Source organism: Hyperolius riggenbachi, chromosome 3 (assembly GCF_040937935.1).
Source record: "Hyperolius riggenbachi isolate aHypRig1 chromosome 3, aHypRig1.pri, whole genome shotgun sequence".
Lineage (NCBI taxonomy): Eukaryota > Metazoa > Chordata > Amphibia > Anura > Hyperoliidae > Hyperolius > Hyperolius riggenbachi.
In genome coordinates this window covers 463,367,687-463,387,077 of record NC_090648.1, presented here as the reverse complement: position 1 = coordinate 463,387,077, position 19,391 = coordinate 463,367,687, and positions in this window count along the sequence as shown.

The window sequence follows — 19,391 nt, the reverse complement described above, 5'->3', positions numbered from 1 at the left end:
TCCTCCTAGGGCTGCTCACTGGCACAGTTTACTAGCAGCAGCCTTCAAACACAAAAATGGGAATGTGCAAAATCAGCGCAGGGAAAAATATGTCACAGCCCAAAAACCTTTATAGCTTGTCAATGTTCAAAAATAAATATATTCAGGAAAAAGAGTTTTTTTGGCTGTTCAATTTGATTTAAAATAGTAAAAAAATAAGGCATGTTACACTTGCAAGTTGCAACCAACCCCCCCTTACCCCCCCCCCCCCCCCCACTTGAGAACATTATTTACAATGCGGTATTTAGCCCACAGTATAGATAGCCAGGAATAGGTGCCCCAGTGTAGGTTGACAGATATAGGTGCCAACAGTACAGGTAGCCAGGTATAGGTACCCCAGTATGGGTTAGCCAAGTATAATTGCACCAGTACAGGTTAGCCAGAAATAAGTGCCCCAGTATAGGTTAGGCAGGTACAAGTTTCCCCAGTAAAGGTAGCAAGTATAGGTGCCCCAGTATAGGTAACCAGTTATAGGTGCCCCAGTATAGGTAGCCAGTTATAGGTGCCCCAGTATAGGTAGCCAGGTATAGGTGCCCCAGTATATGTAATCAGGTATAAGTGTCCCAGTATAGGTTAGCAAGGTATAGGTGCCTGCAGTATAGGTATCCAGATATAGGTGTCCCAGTATAGGTAGGTAGGTATCAGTACCCCAGTACAGGCAGCCAGCTATAGGTGCCCCAAGTATAGGAGGTAGCCAGGTATAAGTGCTCCAAGTATAGGAGGTAGCCAGGTATAGGTGCTCCCAGTATAGGTGATGGAGGGGGGAGTGGTGGGCACACTGGGACTCAGCTGCTGGGAGGGGGGCCAACTACTCCCTCTCCTCGGGCCACCTTACATGCTCCCCCCTACACTGCAGCATTATAGTGCAGTAGAAAGGGTCATAGAAACAACTAACCACCTTCTGGGCTCCAAGTGAATTTCACTTACCACCACGCTCCTCTGTCTGCAATGCTGCTCAGTACTCCCCCCCCCCCACACACACACACACCCCAAGGGAGTTTGTACCTAAAATGGGTTTTGGCTCATACAGGTTCTGGAAGGAGGGTGGGGAAAGTGTCTGAAAGCCAAGAGCAGAGGCTACCATACTACAACCAGTCGCACTTGGCAATCATCTGTTATCCCTAAGGGGGGGAGGGGGGGGGGGGCGGAGCAGAGGGAGGCAAAGGTTCAGCATTGAAGCCCCAGTTCTTCATGAAAGAAACTGGCTGCTGAGAATCCCGATTGCTGACATCTGGCATCTGTCAATGCTGGCCAAGATGTTCCAGTTCAAAGGTGCAGTAGTGTTCATTTCTGTGGTGGTTTACATCACATCAGTGCTACAGCAGTGCAGTAAAGCGTACAGTACATACAAAGGATGCTTTACTGCACCTGTTACCGCACGTGTTATGTGGTATCATACCGCATGCACCGCATTATGCCAAATGGATGGTGGAACCCATTGGCATAACGCGGTGCAGGCGGTATGGCACCATATAACGTGTGGTAACAGGTGGAGTAAAGCATCCTTTGTATGTACTGTTTGCTTTACTGCAGGTGCCCCACCCCACTTATAACAAGCGTTCCGACTTTTCCCTTACGTTAGGTTGCAATGCTGTTTTTGCAGGATATACAATGTAATGCCCCATCGGGAATGTGGTCTTATCCCTTTCCACTTCTGTGCCAGAATATGTGCAACGTTGCCATTTTCCTGCATAGCTCCTATGTTGGACACAGGTAGTGTTGGGCGAACAGTGTTCGCCACTGTTCGGGTTCTGCAGAACATCACCCTGTTCGGGTGATGTTCGAGTTCGGCCGAACACCTGACGGTGCTCGGCCAAACCGTTCGGCCACATGGCCAAACTAAGAGCGCATGGCCGAACGTTCCCCGAACGTTCGGCTAGCGCTGTGATTGGCCGAACGGGTCACGTGGTTCGGGCCCGAACGCGCTCTGATTGGCCGAACGGTCACGTGGTTTGGGTAAATAAATACCCGAACCACGTCAAATCTCCGCCATTTGTCTGTGGGTTTAGCTTTGGGTAGGCAGGCAGGGTAGTTCGCTCTCCAGCCACGCTAGCCAGGGTCCCCCCCAGTCATTGTGTGTCGCTGCTGGGAACAGTAGTACACCGCTCACTCAGCCACACTATATATAGCATTGTTTACTGCCACTGTGTACCTCGCTCAGCCACGCTATATATAGCATTGTGTTTTCTGACACTCTGTGTACACGGCTTAGCCTGGCTATATAGCATTGTGTGTACTGCCACTGTGCACCTCGCTCAGCCACGCTATATATAGCATTGTGTTTTCTGACACTCTGTGTACACGGCTTAGCCTGACTATATAGCATTGTGTGTACTGCCACTGTGTACCTCGCTCAGCCACGCTATATATAGCATTGTGTTTACTGCCACTCTGTGTACACGGCTCAGCCAGACTATATAGCATTGTGTGTACTGCCACTGTGCACCTCGCTCAGCCACGCTATATATAGCATTGTGTTTTCTGACACTCTGTGTACACGGCTTAGCCTGACTATATAGCATTGTGTGTACTGCCACTGTGCACCTCGCTCAGCCACGCTATATATAGCATTGTGTTTACTGCCACTCTGTGTACACCGCTCAGCCAGACTATATACCATTGTTTACTGACACTCTGTGTACACCGCTCAGCCAGACTATATAGCATTGTGTGTACTGCCACTGTGTACCTCGCTCAGCCACGCTATATATAGCATTGTTTACTGACACTCTGTGTACACGGCTCAGCCAGACTATATAGCATTGTGTGTACTGCCACTCTGTGTACACGGCTCAGCCAGACTATATAGCATTGTGTGTACTGCCACTCTGTGTACACCGCTCAGCCAGACTATATAGCATTGTGTGTACTGCCACTCTGTGTACACGGCTCAGCCAGACTATATAGCATTGTGTGTACTGCCACTCTGTGTACACCGCTCAGCCAGACTATATAGCATTGCGTACTCTGCCAGTCAGTGTGTATATTGCTGGGATCAGTAATACTCCACTCACCGCCAACCACTATATGAGCTCACCATGAGTTCCTCAGAGACCTCCGCTGTGAGCAGCACTCCCAACAACAGCAACAGCCAACGCCCCACGCAAGCTATAACATCCACCCCAGCAGCCAGTGGTCAGCAGCAGCCCTCTCCGGAGGAGAATGTTGTGTCCATCGGTCCGTCGCCAGAACGATTAATGAGGGCTGCCATTGAGGAGATGATGGGGCCTGATGTGGAGGAGGAGGTCTGGCTCAGGCCAGCATCCCAAGTTAATGTTGAGGACGATGAGGGGTCTGTGTCTGGGGATGTTGGGGATGTTGGGGTGGCAGAGGTGGTGGGTGGGTCAGACTAAGGAGAAGAGTTGTATGATGAGGATGATGATCGGGACCATCTGTATGTGCCTCAGAGTCCGACCCCGGAAAACATGTTGTATCGTGTGTTTAGGTACTAAAATCTGCGTTCCCACTTCCCAGTACTGCCCGCAGTGCCCGGGTCCACGGATCCATATAATTTTTTGGGCAGCACTATCAAACTGTGGTACTATGAGTGAGTTGCCATGGTCCTTCTGTGCTGCCTGTCACACTCACCGTCTGTCTGCAGATGGATTGTTCAACACAGCTACGCCATCTGACATGTAGTCCTGGACCTTGACCATCTTCTCCAGGCGATTGGTGTTGGAGGACGTGGAACTGGCCGATTGCTGTTCTGTGGGCTGCTGCATGGGTGTCAGAAAATGTTCCCACTCCAAGGACACTGCCAATACCATTCCCTTTTCGGCACTAGCAGCAGCTTGTGTTCTTTGCTGCCCTCCTGGTCCTCCTGGGTTTGCTGAAGTCAGTCTGTCGGCGTACAACTGGCTAGAGAAGGAGGAGGATGTCAATCTCCTCTCTAAAGTCTCCATCCTCAAGGGCCTACTGGAATTGTTCCATTTTTGACCTGTCTGACACTTTCTTCAATCAGTTTTTTAACATTGTGTTTGTATAAACTGGGTATAAACCCAGTAATTGGTGTTGTCCAGATTCCAGAATAATGAATAATAATGAATAGTGAATAATGCGCGGGCCGCGTTCAATGCAGTCTAGCATGAATTGAGCCATGTGTGCCAGAGAGTCCTGCCAGACTCCTCTGTCTTCATGTTCTTGTAAGCGTTGTGATTGTTGTGATGCACCATATTCGTCACCAGCATCACTTTCTTCCTCTTCTGCTGTCCTTTCCCGCTAAATTGTGGAAGTCCAACGTGCACCGCTCTGTCCCTCGGCAGTGGGGGCATCCAATTCCTGCTCCAACTCCAGCTGTTCCTCGTCCTGTTCTTTGTCATAGCTGGGACCAGCGTTTCCTGAGGCAGGTTGCCTGATGTTGGTATCATCACGCTGATCGTTTTCATCTTCAGAATCCCCCACTTGCATCATGCCAGCGGTTTCCATCTTCAACATTGATTTCTTCAGTAAACACAGCAGTGGTATTGTAATGCTGACTGTAGAGTTGTCACTGCTCAGTCACGCAACGTGGATTGCTCAAAATTTTGGAGGACTTGGCAGAGATCCAACATGGTGGCCCAATCAGATCCACAGAAGCTTGGTAGCTACTAGCTGCTGGAATGCGCCTCGGCACTGCGCAAAAGCGTGCTAGCATGTGCAGCGTAGAATTCCAGCGCGTAGGCAGGGACATCACCCAGCGAGCGATGGTGCGCTAGATTGAAGCGCTCCTGCATCTCTTGGTGAGTCCTTCAGAAGCGGTACTGGACTTTTAACAATGTTTTTTTTTTTTCCCTTCAACAGAAGATCTGCCACGTTGGAGTGAGGAGGACGCCGCCGACCCCGACACCAAGCTGAACCCCGGCGAACTCCAAGCAGAGGATCTTCAGGAACCCTCAAGGCTTTGAGCAAGCTGAGGAGGATCAGCAGTCCCGACGAGACCTCTCCTCATATGCGACTGAGTGCAGTGGAGCCCCCCAGAACAACCTCTCAGTTGTCACTTTGTCACTGGTCACTTTGTCACTTTGTCACTTTGTCATTTTGTCACTTTGTCAGTTGTCACTTTGTCACTGGTCACTTTGTCACTTGTCACTTTGTCATTTTGTCACTTGTCACTTTGTCACTTGTCATTTCTCACTTTGTCACTTGTCACTTTGTCATTTTGTCACTTGTCACTTTGTCACTTGTCACTTCTCACTTTGTCACTTGTCACTTTGTCATTTTGTCACTTTGTCATTTTGTCACTTTGTCACTTTGTCACTGGTCACTTTGTCACTTGTCACTTGGTCACTTGTCCAGATGATCTCGGTACACCTCCTGAGATTCAAATTCCTGCACACATTGCTCTGGGATTTGGGTGTGATGAATGATGCATCTAACTGGCCACCGGAGGCAATTAAGGCCTTCAAAACATTGAAAGCAGCTTTCTGTTCCGCCCCCATTTTGCGTCATGTTGAGTTGTTGACGTCATGTTCATCCTCGGCCTCGCCTTGCATTTCAGTGCGAGGTGCATTTTCCACAGAAAAAGGTTGTGAATCCGGGCACAACATTTGTGGCTGTTCCATTGACCTTTCACAGGTAGAAGATTGTGGGGGTGGGAATAGCTCCTCCGAATAGCCCATTGTGTCCTGAAAACTACTCATTGCATTGCTTTGCGCACACATTTTTTTGTCCTCATGCAAGGCCTGAGTTGCACCTGAAAGCGTGGCCTTCTCCTCCTGCGCCTCCTCCTGTTCCATCACGTCTGCTGCTGCTGGGTTAGCGTTGACGCCCGGTCCCTGTTTATTGAACCTCTTATCTTTATTACATTTATGACTGCATGGCGGTAAAAAGCATGCTATCCGCACGCTTCTTGTCCTTATGCAAGGCCTGGGTTGTTGTGTCTCAAAAAGCATGGCCTTCTGCGCCTGCTCCTGTTCCATCACGTGTGCTGCTGCTGGGTTAGCGTTACCGGTCCCTTTTCCTGGAACCTCTTCTCTGTATTACATTTATGACTGCATGGCGACAAAAAGCATGTTACCTGTGCAAAGAAACATGACATTTTCCACATTTAAAAGACAGTTTTTCCTTTGAAACTTTACAATCAATTTTCTCAAAAACTATAAGCTCTTTTTCAAATATTTTTTTCCTCTTGTACCCACTCCCAAGGTGCACATACCCTGCTAATTTGGGGTATGTAGCATGTAAGGAAGCTTTACAAAGCACGAAAGTTCGGGTCCCCATTGACTTCCATTATGTTCGGAGTTCGGCGCGAACACCCGAACATCGCGGCGGTGTTCGGCGAACGTTCTCGAACCCGAACATCTAGGTGTTCGCCCAACACTAGACACAGGATGGCGCTGTGACAGATTTTATTCAGCAACAACGCCATCTAGTGGCTGCAAGTTTTATTGTGTCAATACAACTTGCACCCACTAGATGGCGCTGTTGCTGAGTAAAATCCATCACAGCGCCATCCTGTAAATATCAAAGTGTCAGATTATGTCCGATACGACACTCCGCCACATTTAGCTCCATTGCAGCATCGCCGCTGCCAGATCGAGACCAGCGCGGCCTCTCCCTATGCGGATCAAAGTGACAGGGAAACTCCAACACCTTGATCCCCTCTAGGAGCTTGGAGCAACATGTAAGGATATCACACTGGCCCTCGTGAAAGGGGCGGAGCTACAGCATGCAAGCTGCTACTGGCCCCGCCCCTACCACTGATACCGGGCGCGTCTGTCGCCAGTCCGGATCACTCCCCTCCCCCAGCACCCTGGAAAAAAATTAGGTGCTGTGGCTGATTGGAAAAAAGGATTAAAGAAAAAGGTGAACTTGGCAGCTGATCGATCATCTGATTCGATTATTATAATTGGAATCGGGTGAAAATCAGTGCCACCAATTGAATGCTTGATGAACGATGCGAACGATTTCTAAAGGAAACTAGTCACGTTAATTGGTCGGACATGCTGCAAGATATCAGGCCTTCATGGTCGGTCGGGTGCGAGGCAGTCTTGGTGAGTAATATCGGTATGAGCGACGAATGCAATAAAACCCATGATGCTGCACCCCCCAGTGCCCAGTGCACTCTAAATAAATTACCTCTTCACTTCCTCTGGGCTGGCTCTGGGCTCTTCTGTCCATACACGTGCCCCATGTGGCAGCCAGCGTATACACGGGCGTGCATGTGACATCACACATGCCCCTACGTTACTAAGGCAACCACATGGGGCGTGTGTATGGACGGAGGATCCCAGAGGCAGCGGCAGACAGGTAATGTATAGTGCACTGAGCACCGGGGAGGACATGGAAAATTAGGGTGGACAGCATAGGGCTGGTAAGGCAGCGGATGCGGCGTTACAAGGCCAATTCTGGATCAATTTCAGCTTGAAATTGATGGGGAATTGGCCTGTTGTGTATGGGCAGCCTACAGATCTCTCTCCGATCAGATTTGATCACTGAGAGATCTGTCTCTTGGACGATCTGCCCATGCATCGTCTGATGTATGGGCACCTTTAAACTTACGTTTTAATGCACCACTATGCATATAGAGTGAATGCACCGTAACTGCGGCACAATCTGATACCCAGCGGATAATACAGGTGGCTTCATTACCATCTGCAAGTATCAGTGCGTTTTTACAAAAAAAAGGAAAGAAACGGCCAGTGTTCAGTGCAGATTGGAAAAAAGCGACTCAGCAAAAAAAAAAAAAAATGTGCTAAAAGGTTGTTTTTCAACTTACATCTTAAATTCTTCTCTTTCTGTCAACATCTCACATCTTACTCGCAGCCCTCAATGGAAGTGTTGACAGACCAAGAAGCGTCGGTGGGAATGGCACTTGCATAATAGCACTTAATTATATCCTAAATAAAACAGGTTGGGATACTTGCAATATGAAATAACTGTCAGAATACAGCCTTTTCTTGTGTTCCCTTCCCTAAATCATCTTCTCTGCAAGGATGGCTGGTGGAAGTACATTCATTCATACTCCACAGTAATGGAAACACTGATACATTAAAACCTTTAATACATCAAAAGTGTAATAGTTTAACCACTTAAAGGAGCCATCAGGCAAAATAAAAAAATAAAAAGCTTTACTCACCGACCCCGAGGTCTGCCTTACTGCGCCCGCGTGAAGCGCCGCTGTCAATCATGGCCATGTTGCCCGCGGCGTACTGCGCAGATGAAGTAGTTCTGCACCTGCGCAGTACGTTGTGGGCAATGTGGCCATGATTGACAGCGGCGCTTCATGCAGGCACAGTAAGGCCGACCTTGGGGTCAGCCTCTGCATCATGCGGGGAGCCCGGGACAGCGGCAGAGAGCGGAGCGGTCAGCATGGGACAGTCGGCTGCAAGGGGCTGGAGAAAGCCCCAGGTGAGTAATGCTTTTTTTTTTCCTTTTGCCTGATGACTCCTTTAAGTCTATCTGGACGGATATATCCATCCAGATAGACTGCCCAGCTGCCACTGCGCCGGGCACGAGATCGTGCATTCCCGCCGCCTTCCGTTAGCCTTCAGCTAACTTTTTGAATATGCATGTCAAGAGAGTGTATTACTATAATTTTTTAAATTATAAGCTTGTAAATAGTGATGGATGCAAATTGAAAAAATGTATCTTTATTTCCAAATAAAATATCGGTGGCATAAATTGTGATAGGGACATAATTTAAACGGTGTAATAACCGGAACAATTAACCACTTCAGGACCACAGTCTTTTCGCCCCTTAAGGACCAGAGCCTTTTTCTCCATTCAGACCACTGCAGCTTTCACGGTTTATTGCTCGGTCATACAACCTACCACCTAAATGAATTTTACCTCCTTTTCTTGTCACTAATACAGCTTTCTTTTGCTGCTATTTGTTTGCTGCTGCGAGTTTTAGTTTTTATTATATTCATCAAAAAAGACATGAATTTTGGCAAAAAAATGACTTTTTTAACTTGCTGTGCTGACATTTTTCAAATAAAGTAAAATTTCCTATACATTTGAGCGCGAAAGTTATTCTGCTACATGTCTTTGATAAAAAAAAAACCATTCAGTGTATATTTATTGGATTGGGTAAAAGTTATAGCGTTTACAAACTATGGTGCCAAAAGTGAATTTTCCCATTTTCAAGCATCTCTGACTTTTCTGCGCACCTGTCAGGTTTCATGAGGGGCTAAAATTCCAGGATAGTACAAATACCCCCCAAATGACCCCATTTTGGAAAGAAGACATCCCAAAGTATTCAGTGAGAGGCATGGTGAGTTCATAGAAGATTTTATTTTTTGTCACAAGTTAGCGGAAAATGACACTTTCTGACAAAAAAAAGAAAAAAAAAAAGTTTCCATTTCTTCTAACTTGCGACAAAAAAAAAATGAAATCTGCCACAGACTCACTATGCTCCTCTCTGAATACCTTGAAGTGTCTACTTTCCAAAATGGGGTCATTTGTGGGGTGTGTTCACTGTCCTGGCATTTTGGGGGGTGCCTAATTGTAAGCACCCCTGTAAAGCCTAAAGATGCTCATTGGACTTTTGGCCCCTTAGCGCAGTTAGGCTGTAAAAAAGTGCCACACATGTGGTATTGCCATACTCAGGAGAAGTAGTATAATGTGTTTTGGGGTGTATTTTTACACATACCCATGCTGGGTGGGAGAAATATCTCCGTAAATGACAATTGTTTAATTTTTTTTACACACAATTGTCTATTTATAGAGATATTTCTCCCACTCAGCATGGGTATGTGTAAAAATACACCCCAAAACACATTATACTACTTCTCCTGAGTACGGCGATACCACATGTGTGGCACTTTTTTGCACCCTAACTGCGCTAAGGGGCCCAAAGTTCAATGAGTACCTTTAGGATTTCACAGGTCATTTTGAGAAATTTCGTTTCAAGACTACTCCTCACGGTTTAGGGCCCCTAAAATGCCAGGACAGTATAGGAACCCCACAAATTACCCCATTTTAGAAAGAAGACACCCCAAGGTATTCCGTTAGGAGGATGGTGAGTTCATAGAAGATTTTTTTTTTTTGTCACAAGTTAGCGGAAATTGATTTTAATTGTTTTTTTTCACAAAGTGTCGTTTTCCGCTAACTTGTGACAAAAAATAAAATCTTCTATGAACTCACCATACTCCTAACGGAATACCTTGGGGTGTCTTCTTTCTAAAATGGGGTCATTTGTGGGGTTCCTATACTGCACTGGCATTTTAGGGGCCCTAAACCGTGAGGAGTAGTCTTGAAACCAAATGTCGCAAAATGACCTGTGAAATCCTAAAGGTACTCATTGGACTTTGGGCCTCTTAGCGCACTTAGGGTGCAAAAAAGTGCCACACATGTGGTACCGCCGTACTCAGGAGAAGTAGTATAATGTGTTTTGGGGTGTATTTTTACACATACCCATGCTGGGTGGGAGAAATATCTCTGTAAATGACAATTGTTTGATTTTTTTTTACACACAATTGTCCATTTACAGAGAGATTTCTCCCACCCAGCATGGGTATGTGTAAAAATACACCCCAAAACACAATATACTACTTCTTCTGAGTACGGCGATACCACATGTGTGACACTTTTTTGCAACCTAGGTGCGCTAAGGGGCCTAACGTCCTATTCACAGGTCATTTTGAGGCATTTGGATTCTAGACTACTGCTCACGGTTTAGGGCCCCTAAAATGCCAGGGCAGTATAGGAACCCCACAAGTGACCCCATTTTAGAAAGAAGACACCCCAAGGTATTCTGTTAGGAGTATGGTGAGTTCATAGAAGATTTTTTTTTTTGTCACAAGTTAGCGGAAAATGACACTTTGTGAAAAAAAAAACAATACATATCAATTTCCGCTAACTTGTGACAAAAAATAAAATCTTCTATGAACTTATCATACACCTAACAGAATACCTTGGGTGTCTTCTTTCTAAAATGGGGTCACTTGTGGGGTTCCTATACTGCCCTGGCATTTTAGGGGCCCTAAACCGTGAGGAGTAGTCTTGAACCCAAATGTCTCAAAATGACCTGTGAAATCCTAAAGGTACTCATTGGACTTTGGGCCCCTTAGCACAGTTAGGCTGCAAAAAAGTGTCACACATGTGGTATCGCCGTACTCAGAAGAAGTAGTATAATGTGTTTTGTGGTGTATTTTTACATATAACCATGCTGGGTGGGAGAAATATCTCTGTAAATGACACATTTTTGATTTTTTTTACACACAATTGTCCATTTACAGAGAGATTTCTCCCACCCAGCATGGATATGTGTAAAAATACACCACAAAACACATTATACTACTTCTCCTGAGTATGGCGATACCACATGTGTGACACTTTTTTGCAGCCTAGGTGCGCTAAGGGGCCCAACGTCCCATTCACAGGTCATTTTGAGGCATTTGTTTTCTAGACTACTCCTCACGGTTTAGGGCCCCTAAAATGCCAGGGCAGTATAGGAACCCCACAAGTGACCCCATTTTAGAAAGAAGACACCCCAAGGTATTCCGTTAGGGGTATGGTGAGTTCATAGAAGATTTTATTTTTTGTCACAAGTTAGTGAAAAATGACACTTTGTGAAAAAAACAATAAAAATCCAATTTCCGCTAACTTTTGACAAAAAATAAAATCTTCTATGAACTCATCATACACCTAACAGAATACCTTGGGGTGTCTTCTTTCTAAAATGGGGTCACTTGTGGGGTTCCTATACTGCCCTGGCATTTTACGGGCCCAAAACTGTGAGTAGTCTGGAAACCAAATTTCTCAAAATGACTGTTCAGGGGTATAAGCATCTGCAAATTTTGATGACAGGTGGTCTATGAGGGGGCAAATTTTGTGGAACCTTTCATAAGCAGGGTGGCCTCTTAGATGACAGGATGTTTTGGGCCTGATCTGATGGATAGGAGTGCTAGGGGGGTGACAGGAGGTGATTGATGGGTGTCTCAGGGGGCGGTTAGAGGGGAAAATAGATGCAATCAATGCACTGGGGAGGTGAACGGAAGGGGGTCTGAGGGGGATCTGAGGGTTTGGCCGAGTGATCAGGAGCCCACACAGGGCAAATTAGGGCCTGATCTGATGGGTAGGTGTGCTAGGGGGTGACAGGAGGTGATTGATGGGTTTCTCAAGGTGTGATTAGAGGGGGGAAATAGATGCAAGCAATGCACTAGCGAGGTGATCAGGGCTGGGGTCTGAGGACGTTCTGAGGTGTGGGCGGGTGATTGGGTGCCCGCAAGGGGCAGATTAGGGTCTAATCTGATGGGTAACCGTGACAGGTGGTGATAGGGGGTGATTGATGGGTAATTAGTGGGTGTTTAGAGGAGAGAAGAGATGTATACACTGCACTTGGGAGGTGATCTGATGTCGGATCTGCGGGCGATCTATTGGTGTGGGTGGGTGATCAGATTGCCCGCAAGGGGCAGGTTAGGGGCTGATTGATGGGTGGCAGTGACAGGGGGTGATTGATGGGTGGCAGTGACAGGGGGTGATTGATAGGTGATTGACAGGTGATCAGTGGGTTATTACAGGGAATAACAGATGTAAATATTGCACTGGCGAATTGATAAGGGGGGGTCTGAGGGCAATCTGAGCGTGTGGGCGGGTGATTGGGTGCCCGCAAGGGGTAGATTAGGGTCTAATCTGATGGGTAACAGTGACAGGTGGTGATAGGGGGTGATTGATGGGTAATTAGTGGGTGTTTAGAGGAGAGAAGAGATGTATACACTGCACTTGGGAGGTGATCTGATGTCGGATCTGCGGGCGATCTATTGGTGTGGGTGGGTGATCAGATTGCCCGCAAGGGGCAGGTTAGGGGCTGATTGATGGGTGGCAGTGACAGGGGGTGATTGATGGGTGGCAGTGACAGGGGGTGATTGATAGGTGATTGACAGGTGATCAGTGGGTTATTACAGGAAATAACAGATGTAAATATTGCACTGGCGAATTGATAAGGGGGGGTCTGAGGGCAATCTGAGCGTGTGGGCGGGTGATTGGGTGCCCGCAAGGGGTAGATTAGGGTCTAATCTGATGGGTAACAGTGACAGGTGGTGATAGGGGGTGATTGATGGGTGATTGATGGGTAATTAGTGGGTGTTTAGAGGAGAGAATAGATGTAAACAATGGATTTGGGAGGTGATCTGATGTCGGATCTGCGGGCGATCTATTGGTGTGGGGGGGTGATCAGATTGCCCGCAAGGGGCAGGTTAGGGGCTGATTGATGGGTGGCAGTGACAGGGGGTGATTGACGGGTGATTGACAGGTGATTGACAGGTGATTGACAGGTGATTGACAGGTGATCAGGGGGGATAGATGCATATAGTACACGGGGGGGGGGTCTGGGGGGGGGGGTCTGGGGAGAATCTGAGGGGTGGGGGGTGATCAGGAGAGGGCAGTGGGCAGGGGGGGGGGATAAAAAAAAAAATAGCGTTGACAGATAGTGACAGGGAGTGATTGATGGGTGATTAGGGGGGTGACTGGGTGCAAACAGTGGTCTGGGGGGTGGGCAGGGGGGGGTCTGAGGGGTGCTGTGGGCGATCAGGGGGCAGGGGGGGGGAAATCAGTGTGCTTGGGTGCAGACTAGGGTGGCTGCAGCCTGCCCTGGTGGTCCCTCGGACACTGGGACCACCAGGGCAGGAGGCAGCCAGTATAATAGGCTTTGTATACATTACAAAGCCTATTATACATATGTGCAGCGGCGATCCGGGTGGTAGTAACCCGCCGGCGCTTCCGAACGGCCGGCGGGTTACTACGAGCGGTGGGCGGAGCCAGTCCCCGGCGGCTGATCGCGTCACGAATGACGCGATCGCCGCATAGCCACTCCCGCAGCCGCCCCCGCCGATGGGCGTATTGCGGTCGTTTGGGCCCGGACTTTGCCGCCGCCCATCGGCTGGGGGCGGTCCTCAAGTGGTTAAAATACATGGGTTTTAATTACGGTAGCATGTATTAATTTGAAACTATAATGGCCAAAAACTGAGAAATAATGAATTTTTTCCATTTCTTTCTTATTCTTCCTGTTAAAATGGATTTAGAATAAAATAATTCTTAGCAAAATGTATCACCCAAAGAAGACCTAAATGGTGGCAGAAAAAAACAAGATACAGATCATTTCAGTGTGATAAGTAGTGATACAGTTATTGGCGAATGAATGGGGAGGTGAAAGTTGCTCGGATGCATAAGGTGAAACAACACTGTAGGCTGAAGTGGTTAATAATATAATAAGTAGCGCACACTGGTCGCCATAACTGTTTTATAAAGTACGGTCTACATTCCAAGCAACGCTAGTTTAACACAATGGTGTTTTAAAGTGTACCCAAGGAGGATTTTAATGAGACAAATGGGACACAGAGGCATGCTCCCTTCTCAATGACAAGCCTTTGGGTCCTCTCTGCGACGCTTTCTGCCCCCCTGTTCCTCCTACATAACTTCCAACAGTGGTGCTCATCACAACCTCGTGATCACAGCATAGCTATGATCATGAGTTCTTTTTCCCAAATCCGACATCATGATTGAAATACGTGATCATACCACAATCACGGTTTTCAATCACGGATTCGGCCAGTTTTACGTGGATTCTACCTGTAATCTTGACGCCGAATCCGTGACTCTGCCCTTCCCCTCCTGTATATAAAGCGGTGGCCATGTTAAGAGCTCCATCCTCACTAGACTGTGGCACTGATGCTGGGCATACACGGGCCGATGCGCCCTTATCAATCAAGCTGCTGATGGCTCGATTGATAATTTCCGATAGGTCCGATGACCCGCCGGATCGATACCCCGCTCGATCCCTGCAGACGGACAATAGCGGGGAATCGAGTGGAAGATAAGGAGCGTCCACGAGGACGAGCAGGAATCGATTTGGCCGCCCGCGGGGACGAGCTGGGACGTGCGAGGACGTGGCAGGAGTCGATCCGGCGGCTAATCGAGCCGCCAAGTTCGACTCGTGTATGCCCCAGTGCTGGGCCGAAATTACGCATTAGCGTAATTACGCATCGTAATTCACTACAAATGCACCGTAAGCGTTACGTGTAAGGTTACGGTATTACGCGTAATTAATTACCCGTAGACCGTGGGTTACGTTTTTACGCGTAACAAATTACGCGTAAGACAGTAAACTCCCATTGAAATTACACAGTCTGCCGTAATCGCGTAATATTACGCTCCCGTATAATATAAAAAAGCCGCCGACTTTAAGGGTTAATAGCAAAGCCCCCTTAAGTGCTAAGAGTCTCAAATTTGGAGAATATATTAAGGAGATCAGAAGGAATAAGAGGAAAATTTTTTTTTTCAAAAAGACCTTATAGTTTTTGAGAAAATCGATTTTTAAGTTTCAAGGGCAAAAATGTCTTTTAAATGTGGAAAATGTCAGTTTTTTTTGCACAGGTAACAATAGTGTTTTATTTTCATAGATTCCCCCAAGTGGGAAGAGTTTTACTTACTTCGTTCTGAGTGTGGGAAATATTGAAAAAAAAAACGACGTGGGGTCCCCCCTCCCAGACCTCTTTAACCCCTTGTCCCCCATGCAGACTGGGATAGCCAGAATGCGGAGCACCAGCCGCGTGGGGCTCCGCACCCTGACTATACCAGCCCGCATGGTCCATGGATTGGGGGGTCTCGGAAGGGGAGGGGCAGCCAAGCTTTCCCCTCCCCCTCCGAGCCCTTGTCCAATCCAAGGACAAGGGGCTCTTCTCCACCTCCGATGGGCGGTGGAGGTGGAGGCCACGATTTCCTGGGGGCGGGGTTCATGGTGGCATCTGGGAGTCCCCTTTAAAAAGGGGTCCCCCAGATGCCCACCCCCCCCTCCCAGGAGAAATGAGTATAGAGGTACTTGTACCCCTTACCCATTTCCTTTAAGAGTTAAAAGTAAATTAACACACAAACACATAGAAAAAGTATTTTAATTGAACAAAAAACATAACCACGAAAAAAGTCCTTTAATATTCTTAATTAACCATTAATACTTACCTGTCCCTTTAAAAGCCAGTTCCCACGCAATATCCTCGGAAATATACTAATCAGTTACAATGTAACAAAGTTATTACAATATAACAACTTTGTTACTTTGTAACACCACCGCACCCGACGTCACTCGCCGCTCACCCGCCGGCCGCCGCATACACGCTAAGTCCCCGCCGGCTCCCACCGTCCACTCCGCCCACACCTGTCACCCATATACATGCTGGCACCCATGGGTGCCAGCATGTATATAGGTGACATGTGGGAGAGGCGGGGAGGGCAGCGGAGCCGGCGGGGACTTAGCGTCCCTTCACCCGACAGAGCTCTGAGCTATATTAGCTCAGAGCTCTCGAAAGCATCTTTGTATTTGGGCTCCAAGGAGCCCCATTGGTCCTTAGCAGACCAATGGGGTTCCTTCAAATCAGAAGTTACTTGTAGTCACTCAGTGTAGTCAGTGACATTGTACTGTGCCAGTGTGCCGTTACTTTGCTGTGGGTAGTGCAGAACCACTTGCCTGAGCCTCTATTGAAAATATTTTGTCTGCTGCCATCGCTGTGCACAGCCCTCCAGCCTTCAGGGGTTTTTGCTTCTTTAGGCAGCTGTAAGTGAACTTTTTCTGCACGTTCAAATATTTATACTAGCGATGTGTACTGTGTATTCTCTACTTCCCCCCCACAATGGGGGCATCTTACTAGTCCCCATACTTTGATTTTCTGTGATCTCTTCTGTTGGCGCACTGTGGTCCTTTATTAATGCTCTGTGATATCACGCTCCTACTCAACTGTACACGCAGCAAATACGGCGGAGAGCGTCCAAACTGCGCATGTTCACGACACTCCAGGATGCAGCTGCTGTGCATACCCATTAAGCTTGCGTTTCAGCTCTCCAGCCACTTCCTCCTTCTGGCTGAAGGAGGAAGTAGCTAGAGAATGCACAGAAGCAGTGACAAGGGTGAGTTAACATCCCCCCCTCCCCCCCCCCCACACACACACACAGACACCAATGCGCAACAGTTTAAATTTAAGTTCTCTTCTGAGGCATTCGGAACACCTGCGATTCTGCTGGTAAGGGGGTGACTGGTAATAGTGGGCCTTGGGCGGCAAAAAGTACAAATCCGGCCCTGGCCATCTGTGCATTTTTTTTCCTTTCTGACTGTTTAAAAAAAAAATTCAATAAAGCTAGCCAGCCAGTGATCAACGTAAGTTACTTGTAGTCACTCAATGTAGTCAGTGACATTGTACTGTGCCAGCGTGCAGTTACTTTGCTGTGCGTGTTGCAGGTAGGCACAAGTTGACAGTGGCGTACCTAGGGCTTTTGGCACTCAGTGCTGGGTATTAAAAGACCCCCCCCCCCCCCCGAAAAATGGGCGTGGCCACAACCTGCGACGTGCTTAGCGCGCCGCGGCAAAAATGGGCGTGGTCATGACCAGATGAGGTCGGAGCTAACTGTAATTTAAGGTATTAGCTAGTATAGTTGCCCCAGTATAGCTAGTATAGTTGCCCCCAGTATAGCTAGTACAGTTGCCCCCAGTATAGCTAGTACAGTTGCCCCCAGTGAAACTAGTTGCCCCCAGTATAGCTAGTATAGTTGCCCCCAGTATAGCTAGTATAGTTGCCCCAGTATAGCTAGCTAGTTTAGTTGCCCCCAGTATAGCTAGCATAGTTGCCCCCAGTATAGCTACTAAAGTTACCCCCAATATAGCTAGTAAAGTTGCCCCCAGTATAGCTAGTATAGTTGCCCCCAGTATAGCTAGTATAGTTGCCCCCACTGCCCAGTATAGTTGCCCCAGTAGTATAGTTGTCCCCAGTATAGCTAGTTTAGTTGCCCCAGTATAGCTAGTTTAGTTGCCCCCAGTATAGCTAGTTTAGTTGCCCCCAGTATAGTTGCCCCCAGTATAGCTAGTATAGTTGGCCCAGTATAGATGCCCCCAGTATAGTTGCCCCAGTAAAGCTAGTATAGTTGCCCCCAGTATAGCTAGTATAGCTGCCCCAAGTATAGATGCCCCCAGTATAGTTGCCCCAGTAAAGCTAGTATAGTTGCCCCCAGTATAGCTAGTATAGCTGCCCCCAGTATAGATGCCCCCAGTATAGATGCCCCCAGTATAGTTGCCCCAGTATAGATGCCCCCAGTATAGTTGCCCCAGTAAAGCTAGTATAGATGCCCCAGTATAGCTAGTTTAGTTGCCCCCAGTATAGCTAGTTTAGTTGCCCCCAGTATAGCTAGTTTAGTTTCCCCAGTATAGTTGCCCCCAGTATAGCTAGTATAGTTGGCCCAGTATAGATGCCCCCAGTATAGTTGGCCCAGTATAGATGCCCCCAGTATAGTTGCCCCAGTAAAGCTAGTATAGTTGCCTCCAGTATAGCTAGTATAGCTGCCCCCAGTATAGATGCCCCCAGTATAGATGCCCCCCAGTATAGTTGCCCCAGTATAGATGCCCCCAGTATAGTTGCCCCAGTAAAGCTAGTATAGATGCCCTAGTATAGCTAGTTTAGTTGCCCCCAGTATAGCTAGTTTAGTTGCCCCCAGTATAGCTAGTTTAGTTTCCCCAGTAAAGTTGCCCCCAGTATAGCTAGTATAGTTGGCCCAGTATAGATGCCCCCAGTATAGTTGCCCCAGTATAGATGCCCCCAGTATAGTTGCCCCAGTAAAGCTAGTATAGTTGCTCCCAGTATAGCTAGTATAGCTGCCCCCAGTATAGATGCCCCCAGTATAGATGCCCCCAGTATAGTTGCCCCAGTATAGATGCCCCCAGTATAGTTGCCCCCAGTATAGATGCCCCCAGTATAGTTGCCCCAGTAAAGCTAGTATAGATGCCCCAGTATAGCTAGTATAGTTGCCCCCAGTATAGCTAGTATAGTTGCCCCCACTCCCTAGTATAGTTGCCCCAGTAGTATAGTTATATGGGGGAAGCTTGGAAGGAGGGGTGGCGGGGAGGGGGGCCAGACCCCCCCACCTCCCTCACCTGTGTCCCCTCCTTCTGGCGCTTCCCCCCTCCTAATTAGCAGCAGCTTTAGATATGCGGGCAGGAGCGGGCGGAGAGGACTTACCTGCTTCATGGCGATGGCGCACACGTCATCCTCACGTGATGCTGATCCGCTAATCAGGAAGCACAGTGGGCGGTGGAGAAGGCGGAGAGCAGCGTCACGTGACGATGACGCTGTGCGCCATCGCCTGGATGCAGGAAGCAGGTGAGTAAGTCCTCTCCGCCCGCTCCTGCCTGCATATCTAAAGCTGCTGCTAATTAGGAGGGGGGAAGCACCAGAAGGAGGGGACCCAGGTGAGGGAGGTGGGGGGTCCGTCCCCCCTCCCCGCCACTTTCCCCACCACCCCTCCATTCTGCGTTTCTTCCCCCTCCTGCACAGGCCTCTGTGGGAGGCCTTGATGACATCCCCTGGGGCACCCGACACCCGGAGCGGGGCGCCCCCTGCCGCCCCATGGTAGGAACGCCACTGCGAGTTGACTCATTTCACTGCTCTATTACTGTA